Source organism: Epinephelus lanceolatus, chromosome 13 (assembly GCF_041903045.1).
Source record: "Epinephelus lanceolatus isolate andai-2023 chromosome 13, ASM4190304v1, whole genome shotgun sequence".
Lineage (NCBI taxonomy): Eukaryota > Metazoa > Chordata > Actinopteri > Perciformes > Serranidae > Epinephelus > Epinephelus lanceolatus.
Window position 1 is genome coordinate 3,765,302 of NC_135746.1, and position 11,863 is coordinate 3,777,164.

An 11,863-nucleotide genomic window follows, 5' to 3' on the forward strand; every position below is an offset into this window, starting at 1 on the left:
TTCAGTATCTTGCCCAAGGATACTTCGACATGCAGACTGGAGGAGCCAATCTTCCGATTAATGGATGACCCGCTCTACCTCTGAGCCGCAGCCGTCTCTATAGCTAATTTCAACATTTCAACTGCACAGGGGGTGAATTATTATAAAACTCATCCAATTACATTTTATAAAGGCTCAGAGTTAAACATAATTAAGGGTTGTCAGCTTTGACTGACGGATTGTCTGCCGATAGTGTCCCGGCTTCTCAGTCAGATCCACCTCTCGCTCCTTCACAGCGCCAGGTTCTCATACAAATATGGTTATTTCTGGCTCCAAAAACCCAAGATGGCTAAAGCCGAAATGCCAAACTCGAGGCTTAAAAACGGGATTTGACGTCAGGGTAGCTACATCCACTATTTTCACAATCTGTGGCATTTTTGTGTCGTCCACTGCAGCTAGCAGCCCTTCTACAGCAAGAGCATCAGAAAAACACTGATTTTCTTTACATGAAACTGCTTTATTTAGGGTTTAAATAACCAGATCCGTTTACTCCAGGGAGGAGGAGACCTCTGCAGATAACTCCCATTTAAAAACCTCTTGAACAATGAACACTGAAGGAATTCTAACTTAGAGAAGTTTCAGCTGGTTGCAATCTGTAGTCCTCACCATTAGATGCTACTAAATCCCCCTAAATCTTACACACTGGACCTTTAAAGTGTCCCATCAATACATAATAATCATTAGCAAATGTAATCAGAGTCGCAAAGAAACGTAACAAATTGCCACCATTATTACTGCTACTACTAGCTCTAGTATCAAAGTGTACTCAGGTCTGTGTGTTCATTCATTGCATATTCGTATAGGATATTATAATATAATCTATATAATCTTTTAGTGAAAATATGACTCTTTGCCCTGAAGCTACAGCAGATAAAAACTATCTGAAACAAATAACAGGAAGCTACACGGTTTTCTAATTACGGAGAAACTTTTTTTCACTATAGATAAACACCTGAACTGATGGGTAGAGTTGGAGTTGTGTTTTCACATGTGACAGGAAGTGACATAAACTGCAACCTTCCTGTGTGACACATGGCACACCACAGCGACAGATGGACGCGTTGAGATAAAAAAAACGATTAACAGGATAGAGGCACAATAGACGTGTCTGCCTGGGTTTGAATTGAAGCAGGGTTAAAGTAAAGTATGTGTCTGGTTAAGAGCACTGTAATTACCTGGACTGACTTTCTGCTGAGAAACACAAGCATGATGCATAAACCCGAGGACTTTATTATGAGTTTGGCCAAGAGGAGTGGAATGAACATTATTTATATGAGTTTACTTCTCAGTTAATTTCCCTCTGTTACATCATCTTGAGTGGTACTAAAACAACAAGTGTCACAATACCTTAACACATTCTTTAAAAGCTGTGGTGATAAAAACCTGTGGTGCAGGTCAAAGGCTGCCATTCACACTTTGTGTAATTATTAATAGGTCTGCTGTGGAATATTGTCAGACAGAACAGGGAGCCAATTACTCCAAATGTTGCTCTCTTTCTCTCCGCTGCCTGTTGGCAACCTCCCACTTACACAAACACAGAAATAGAGTCACCAATACAACTTTCATCCCGAAATAACACACAACACTGAGTCCAAAAATAACCCACCACACACAGCCTCCCCACCGGCTCTTATTAATGACCTGTCTGAAGAGCCATCTGCTTTCGTGTAAGGCACTCACACCAGCAGCTGTGTGCGTGGCCTGTGTGCTTGGGTCATGTACATGTATGGCAGGTTGTTGGCAGGTGCTCTGTAGAGCTCAATGATTTGTGAAGGGACTCAGTGTGCTGAAGGCAATCAGAGAGGAACGTCTCAGCTCACTAGTCAGTGTTTAAGCTGAGCTGCAGCCGCCTACTGAAAGGTCTGATAACATAGAAGTGTAGTTTCATGTCTCACGCTGGGACAATGTTTCCTGTTTCTTGAATGATTTCTGTTTGTAGGTGTTTCACAGTACGCATGAATGGGTTACTGAACAGGCCTACCAGGCACAGGGCCCGGGGCCCCTCAGCCTTCACCTGCTAAATGTCACTCACATTAACAATTACAGACCAGGAGGGGACTCAAAATGACTATAAAGAGATACAAAGAACTGCAAACAGGCACAAAATAACTACAAAAACAGGGAAAACAACCACAGGCACACAAAAAAAGACATGACAAAAAAAGACACAAAATTACAGCAGGGACAAAAAACAACTGTGCACTAAGAGTCACAAAAAACCCACAGAGACACAAAACAACTGCAAAGAGACACAAAAGGACCCAAAAAAGACACAGAACTACCACAGAGATGCAAAACAACTGCAAAGAACTCAACACAACTACAAGAAGCAATAAATGACTAAAAAAAAGAGACAAAGAACAGCTACAAAGAGACACAAAAGGACCAAAAAGGCACAATATTACAACAAAGACTCATATAATGACGGAAAAAAAGAACACAAAACAACCCAAGAAGACACAAAATGACTAAATTAATAGATATATTAATTATATAGAGAGACACAGACCACAGAGACATAAAACGGCTACGAAGAGACAAATAACGACTGCAAAGAGACATGAAATTATCCAAAAAGGCACAAAAATACCCCAAAGAGACACAGCAACCACAAAAAGACACAACACAACCACAAAGACACAAAGTAAATATAGAGATACACACAATTACCTCAAAGAGACATAGAACGACTACAAAAAGACACAAAACAACCACAAACAGACACAGAAGGACTACAAAAAGACACAAAACAACCACAGACAGACACAAAACAACCACAAAGAGACACAGAACGACTACAAAAAGACACGAAACAACCACAAAGAGATACAGAATGACTACAAAAAGACACATTACAACCACAAACAGACAGAAAACAACCACAAAGCGACACAGAACGACTACAAAAAGACACAAAACAACCACAAACAGACACACAACAACCACAAACAGACACAGAAGGACTACAGAAAGACACAAAAAACCACAGAGACACAGACGAACTACACAAAGACACAAAACAACCACAAACAGACACAAAACAACCACAAAGAGACACAGAATGACTACAAACAGACACACAACAACCACAAACAGACACAGAAGGACTACACAAAGACACAAAACAACCACAAACAGACACAAAACAACCACAAAGAGACACAGAATGACTACAAAAAGACACAAAACAACCACAAAGAGACACAGACCGACTACAAAGAGACACAGACCGACTACAAAAAGACACATTACAACCACAAAGAGACAAAAAACAACCACAAAGAGACACAAAACAACCACAAACAGACAAAGAACGACTACAAAAAGACACAAAACAACCACAGAGACACAAAACAACCACAAAGAGACACAGACCTACTACAAAAAGACACATTACAACCATAAAGAGACAAAAAACAACCACAAAGAGACACAAAACAACCACAAACAGACACAAAACAACTACAAATAGACACAGAACGACTACAAAGACACAAAACAACCACAGAGACACAAAACAACCACAAAGAGACACAGACCTACTACAAAAAGACACATTACAACCACAAAGAGACACAAAACAACCACAAAGAGACACAAAACAACAACAAAAAGAGGAAAACACCACACAGTCTGTGTGTCTTATAGGAGAGGTGTTGGGGCCTCCTGCATATCTGTGCCCAGGGGCCCACTGTGTCATAATCTGCCCATGACGGTACAGTTGTCCTAGCAAGTATTCAGTTATTCCTCCATATTGTGATGGGACATAATCAATAATTCATTCAAAGTGAAATACTGGAGTACGTAAAGTGTTGTGCTCTAACCAGCTGACAGCAAAGGTCAGTGTTGTGCAGCATGTGCGGCAGATTTATTTGGTCTATATGTGACTGTGGTTTGGCTCAGACGTCGTTTCTGTGAGGTCCATAAATGACTTCCTTATCTCCTGCTTCACACGTGATCTCACATGATCTTCTCTCATCTTCTTCAATGTCAAAATTGAATACGTGCAATCAAACTGTCCTAAAATCAGCACATATTGAAAACCTACTGAAACTGCACCTGTGTGTGTGTGTGTGTGTGTGTACGACGGTGTGTTAAAGCTGTTATGTACAGTGTACACAGTCAGTTTATAATGCCGCTCATTTTCAGTGTTTTGCAACAAACCTGCTTGTGTGTGCAATTAGTCTGTTCTGCAGGGAGCCAGAATCACAAGCAGAGCCTGTTGAGTCTGAGGATGGGAATATGCTGAGCCATCTGCACCATCATGCTGTCTCTACGTCGGAGTCTGCCTCCTCCTCGAGTACAGAGAGTGTGATGTCTCTCACACACACACACACACACACACACACACATACACATACAGCAGGCGTGTGTGCACTTGTGCATGTCAGGTAGGACACTCTCTATTTTGTTCTAAGCCTGGCCTCATGCGCTCACACCAGCATGCATTTAAGTGAATTAAAAACTCTTGCTGCTCTGTGTGGTGTGTAATATCCAGAAGTCTTAGCTTCTGTTTCATGGGTCCATCTCAGCTGAAACTACAAACAGGAGACAGGGCTGCTAAATGACAGAAATACCTTTTCTTTGTTTGCTCTTGTCTCTATGGCAACATTGACAAAGGCTCAGCAGCAGATGGCTGTGGCACATCTAAGCGGTCTACATTGACTGTCTTGACTCCCGTCTCTTACTCACTTTATCTGTCTCCATCTTGAAAAGCGCTGGTGTGTAGGGTTAAGGGGATATAATGGCAGAAATTTAATATAATACGTATGTTTGCTTTAGTGTAAAATAAGAGTCTTCATGTTTTCGTTACTTTAGAACAGCAGTCGGCAACCTTTACTATCAAAAGAGCTATTTTTATGGCCAAAGAAAATTTTGAAAACTCTATCTGGAGCTGCAGTACATATTTGGGCCTTTTAGTGACGGCCAACACATTCTCGCTCCGACTGATCATGCTGACGTTAAAGTACATTCCAATTAGTTTTAAACAAGCATTCACTCGTAGCTACTCTGCAGTGGGCTATAGATGATTATCGGTACTTAAACTTGAGCTAGCCTCACTGAGGAGACTCAAGACCAGCTATCGATATTGAGATTTGGCAAATTTTAGGAAAGCGTGCCAGGCTGTAGACGTATGACGCACACAGTTGACAAGATGCTAAAACATTTTTTATTTTCAGTTTATATACACATTTATATAATTCGGAAATGTAAGGATGACTTTCAGGCTACAACGACACTCTTAAAATGTTGAAAAATAACCGTTATTCATTTCCACATAATTTTTTTGTCAAAGCCACAGGGAGCCACTCAAGGGCCAAAGAGCCGCATGTGGCCCCTGCGCCACAGGTTGCCCAACCCTACCTTGGAATGAGCCGTTATATCTTCATAGGCAGTGAGCAGGTCCTGGTCTATGGAGAATGCCATGTTGCACCGCCATGTTTCTACAGTAGCCCAGAACGGACAAAACAAACACTTGCTCTAGATAGGGACACTCGTGTTTTCCAAGTGGTCACTGTAGTTAGCAGCCCCCCTCGACGACAGCGTCATTAAAAGACTGACTGGGTTTATTTGTTTTGGAGAGAAAGACACCTCTGGGGATAACTAAACATCTGGATCAGAAAAAAGGTAAGCACACATTAGCAGGGGCCGGTGGCTAGTGGCCCCGTCTACAGTGTTGTGTAACATTACAATTACACCAAAAACCAAACAACTCGTTACATCATTACTTTTGTTATCACATCACTACTGACATCACATACAACAGTCACATCAGTGGACTCATTTTAGTAATCCTTGCGCTGTGCACGCACATCACAAAGCAGCAAGCTAGTTGGAGACTCTTACCTTAGCAGCTGGAAATATTCCCATTAGTTTGATTTTGTTGGGAGGAAGAATGACAAGAACACTGTTGCTGCAGGTAGTCAGACTAAAACTCTTTCCACTATGAAAAACACACCTTAAAACCTCTGGTCTGAAACACCTCGGCTACTACGACAGACAACACAACAACATAAAGCCCCAGGAAATACACCCCACCAAAGGTGAACCCTCCTCGGCTGCAGAGGTCGGCTGTAGCCCTGCACTGGCTAAACAACCCAAACTGGATTTTGATCATGGACAGCTGCAGGATACAAAAACCCTCCATCTTTCAGGCAGAGCCTTGAGAAAATACCAGTCACAGGCAACTGAAGACCCCCTGGTAAAATAGCAGCTATTAAGCCTTAGCTACACTTAACGGCAATTACCCTGATATTCACACAGACGCACTAATCTGAATTTTATTCAGTGTTTTTACCGGTGTAAATCACCTGTCTTTTTGGGGGGGTTCAAGAGGAAGAGACCTCTGTGGATAATTCAGCTCCCCTTAAAAACCTCCTGAACAATAGGCTCGTTTTCACCGCAGGAACTTCGGTAATTTTACGGGGCCGGGGTCGTTGGTGCGTGTCTCCACCGCAGGAACCACCCCCGAAGGACAGAGTTCCGGAACTTTTACAAAGGCTAAACAAGTCCCTGCCTCGGGGTAGGTACTCAGAACGGCCCAGAGAAACTCCTGGCTGGGGCTTGGGGATTACTTGGTGCTGAATGGATATACTCAAGGAGGGATGTGACGTTTTGTAAATAACAACATGGTTATTGTAGATTAGCTAGGCTAACCGTTAGCTGTTAGCAGTGTCTGTAATAACTCAATAAACGGTCCGACCTCACAGACCTGACTTCTGCACAACACAACTGATGGTCCCAACCCCATTGATAAAGCAAGAAATTCCACTAATTAACCCTGATAAGGCACACCTGTGAAGTGGAAACCATTTCAGGTGACTACCTCTTGAAGCTCATGGAGAGAATGCCAAGAGTGTGCAAAGCAGTAATCAGAGCAAAGGGTGGCTATTTTGAAGAAACTAGAATATAAAACATGTTTTCAGTTATTTCACCTTTTTTTGTTAAGTACATAACTCCACATGTGTTCATTCATAGTTTTGATGCCTTCAGTGAGAATCTACAATGTAAATAGTCATGAAAATAAAGAAAACGCATTGAATGAGAAGGTGTGTCCAAACTTTTGGCCTGTACTGTATATATTTATAATTTGTGAATATGTGGCTATATTTGTGTCTGTCCGCAGAGCTGAGTTCCTCCAGATCCTCATTTGTGTACATTCTGCATGAATGCACTCACAAATGATCAGTAGCTGCTCCTTCTACTATGTTTTGCTTGACTTGAAATACAGCCGCCTGCCAAAAGCTGCATAATGATAGCAGAGGCAATGCATTCCACATGTTCACAATTAGGCATACAATCTGTGATTTGCACACCAAATATGGTTTCTAGATGACTCGTGTGATGCAACATGGTTGTTCACTACTGTGGTACAAAGTAGACCACACATTGCTTCCCAGTTTGGGTGGTTACATCCCTGTGACATATAAGCTAAAGCAAGCTGCCATAAATGGAGATTCTCAATTGCTGTGTACTGCTGACTCGCTGAGGTGAACTATACAGTAGCAGCTACAGTAACACCAGCTGAGACCTCACGCTGTGATCAGCTCGTGAGAATTTGTCTGGCTGACAAGGCCATCACAGAACAAAGTAGCCGTCAATCAAAACTGCCATGTCCAATTTTTTTTCTTGTTAATTAACATCTGCTTCTCTTTATCACCTCGATAAAGCTGGTGATAGAGCTGGTGACATCATGGAAAGACTGTCTCTATATAAACTTGTTTCCTCGCCTATTTGTGGCAGTGGGATGATGTTGTGAGTAGAAAGAGAGTTTCTAAACATAAAGTCAACTCTGTAATGACAAGCATCTGCCCTGCTAAGTGCTCCTGAGCAGGTTGATGAATCCCTCCCACTGTTTTTTTAACCTCGGCGAGAAGAGAAATTCTCCTCTGGGGATTAATGAAGCACTAAATAATCGTTTTATTCATTCTGGTTAGACTGAGTAAATAATCCCTGGATCTTTGCCCTGCTGATCGATTATTTTGGACATCAAAAATGTAAATTAAGGCCAGACATATATTCTAGTTTAAAGCAACAGTTCACTCCAAAATCAAAAACATTATTTTTCAGTCTAGACTGTCGCAGAGTGTTGGAGATATCAGCCGTAGAGATGTCTGTCTTCTCTCAAATACGATGGAACTAGATGTCTCTCAGCTTGTGGTGCTCAAAGCGCCAAAAAATACATTTGAAAAACCCAACATCAATGTCTCTTTCCAGAAATCATGACCTGGCTAATCAAGATAATCCATACACCTTCTTGTGAGCAGTTTGATATAGGAACTATTTTCTTTCTACCGAACTACACTCGCAAACCGTATCACTGCGCAGAAGGAACAGTGCATCTACTCATGGACGAGAGGCTCATGATAGCGCAAGATGTAAACATTAATGGCGTCCTCCTCAGCTGAGCTGTAACATTAGCTAGCTCAGTGGTGCTAGGTGAGCTAGCAGTAGATCATTGCTTCTGTGTGGATGGTGATATGGTTGGCGGGTGTAGCTCAGTAGAAGAAAAATAGTTCCTACTCACCTGGGCGACCTGGGGGGAGACCATGGGGTGGCCACAATGTTACTAAATGGTAAATGTACCTTTACTTGTACACTACACGTCACAATCATCCATTCACACACTGGTGGCCGAGGCTACCAGACATGGTGCCACCTGGTACTCAGTAACCATTCGCACACCCACACACTGATGGAGCAGCCATTGGAAGCAATTTGGGGTACTTCGACATGCAGACTGGAGGAGCTGGGGATCAAACCGCCAATCTTCCGAATTACGAATATTGGGCTGCACTGCTAGCTACCTTCCGATCCTTGTGATGCACAGTGCAGAGCAACCAAGGCTAACGTTTGGTTACCAGCGAAGACCAGAGGGTAGGAAATGGGGACAACCATTGCATATGTTATCGGGGTTAGCCACCTGTCTGTCAGCAAAACCAATAAAAAATAAAATAAAAGTCAAGACATGCTACAAGATAGACTAAATGTGGTGCTAAAGCTCACTGAGTCAATGGAGCACCAGAGCAAGAGAAGGGGCCTCTTGTAATTCACTTCATTTTGCATTTTTTCTTAAAATATAACCCGTTAGTCACTAGTTAAGGAGTGTCAGACCATCAAAAGCAAAGTTAACCGAAACTGGCATCCCTTGTAGAAAGAAACTAGTTCTGACATGAATCTGCTCACAACGAGGTCTGTGGATTATCTTGAGTAACCGTGTCATGAATTGTGGAAAGAGACATTGCTGTTGAGTTTTTCATATGTATTTTTGGGCATTTTGACCACCACAAGCTGAGTGACATTTGGTTCCATTATATTGGAGAAAAAGCTCCGCAACTCACAGCAAAATAATCTAGACTGGTGCATAGATCTACAGGTAAAAGAAAAAAATGGGATTTTTGATTTGAGGGTGAACTGTCCCTTTATTGCTAATCATCAGCCAAACATGGACGGAGACAGCCAGAAAGCAAACAGCAGAGAGCAGAGGAAAGAGACAGAGAAAAATGAGAAGGGATAGAGAGATTGAGAGAGAGACAGGGAGTGAGGAGGGTGTGACCTTAATCCCAGAGTGGGAAGAAAGACACTTACACTCACTGAAACATGCACACACACACACACACACACACACACACACACACACACGCACACACATCTGGTCCATCCAGTTTCTACTTTGTACCTCAGATGAAAAGTATGTGGGAGGTTAAACTTCTGCAACTACTCTATACCCTCAAGAGGTGAGTCAGCACTGGAGTTGGTTGATAAGTAACACAGTGGGCTGTCATTCATAAGATGAAGGGTGTGGTTGTTTGGTTTTGTTTATGCTGAATCTCATTCATGAGTCATCACCTCTTCAACAGTCTCTCTGTAGTTGCAGCAGTGTGTGAGGGAAGGCACAGCCATTTCCATTCTGTACTCCTATCACTCACGTAACATCTGTAAATTTGCACAGGCAAATATTTTAATGACAGCGACATACCTGATAGAAAGGGCCAAACTCACCACACACACACACACACACACACACACACACACTGCGGAGTCACACAGAATACTGCATGGCGCCACTGTGCCTTACCTGGTGTGCAAGCCAGTACATGTTTCTCCACCCCGCCAAGAACACCAGGTAGGCTACTGTTCCCAGATGAAGGCAGTCACGCTGCTGTGGAGGCTACACAGATTCTGTTACTGACACCCCAGCTCTGTCCAAAAAGCCTGCAGCCAAGGCTTTGCTTTCCGTCTCATCAGATAACAATGAACAGCAAACCAGGTTGCTGGTAGAGTTAAATGTGTCTCCATCCCATTCATTCACATTACCCTAAACATTTGAATCCCAAAGCATTTCCCTGATAAAAAACACAAATGGGTGTTAATCACTCAGTGCACTCAGGCAAGGGAATATTCAAATATATTCAGAGTGCCTGGCTATGCTATGACAGGCATCCATTCACCATGGCCTGAAATAATCATTAGCAAATCTAATCTTTTTTGGGTCATTTGTGTCGTTATGTGGTTGTTTTGTGTACTTTGTCGTCATTTTGTCTCTTCCAGGTAATTTTGTGTCATTTTTTTGCCTCTTTGTGCAATTATTTTGTGTCTCTTTCAGTCACTTTGTGTCTCTTTCATTCATTTTGAGTCTCCTCCTGGTCCGTACATATGAATTTTAGTGACATTTTGCAGGTGAAGGCTAGAGGGGCCCCTGAGCCTTGGCCCGGTTGGCCCATTCCGCAATCCATCATTGTGACTGAGTGCCATTTTAAGCAGTCAGTCAGTTATTACAAATAGTTCTAATAATGTGGTGTACAGTAGTTCTGTGTGTGGTTTGTGCACAGTATAGTATGTCATAAAAAAGTCATAGTATGGGGCATCGGTGGCTTAGTGGGTAGAGCAGGCGCCCCATTTACAAGGTTGTTGCCGCAGCAGCCCGGGTTCGACTCCAGCCTGTGGAACCTCTGCTGCAAGTCATTCCCCCTCTCTCTCCCCTCTTCATGCTTAAGCTGTTCTGTCAATTAAAAAAATATCTAAAAAAAAAAAAGTCACAGTGTGTGCACTTTTCCTGTGTGGCCCTCAATCATACGCTGACTGCCTAAAATGGCACTCAGTCACATGGATGGATTACTGAATGCCCCTACCGGGCCAAGGCTCAGGGGCCCCTCTGGCCTTCACCTGCAAAATGTCACTAATATTCATACGTACTGACCAGGAGGAGAGTCAAAATGACCCCAGAGATACAAAATAACTGCACAAAGAGGTAAAAATGACACAAAATTACCTGGAAGAGACATAATGACTCTTAAAATTAATCTCAAAGAGAAATAAAACAACCAAGAAATACAGAAAATGATCAAGAGAGGACACAAAATGAATAAATAGAGATGCAAACAACAAAAAACTTGGCAAAGCAACAACAATGTTTGTGTGTCTTGCCCCTATGAAGACGAGCTGGTGGGGCCTTTTGCATTTCTTTGAACTGGTGTCCAAAGAGTCAAGGGGCCCCCCTAGGCCAACATGTAGTGCCGAATTTAAGTTAACTGTCACGGAAAAGAGCTCATAGAGACAGAAAGGAACCACAAAGAGACACAAAAAGAGGCAAAACAACCAGGAGGAGACAAGAATCAACCAAAAAAGAAACAAAATTAACTTAAAGAGACACAAAATGACCCAAGTGACTACATAGAGGTGCAAACAACACAATGTGATGCAAAGCCAGCACAAATGTAGAAGAGCTGGTGGGGCCTTTTGCATATGTGCCCTGGGTCCCATTGTCTCATAATACACCCACACTCAGTCATCAAAACTTGAGAACTCCTGATCTTAGATTTTT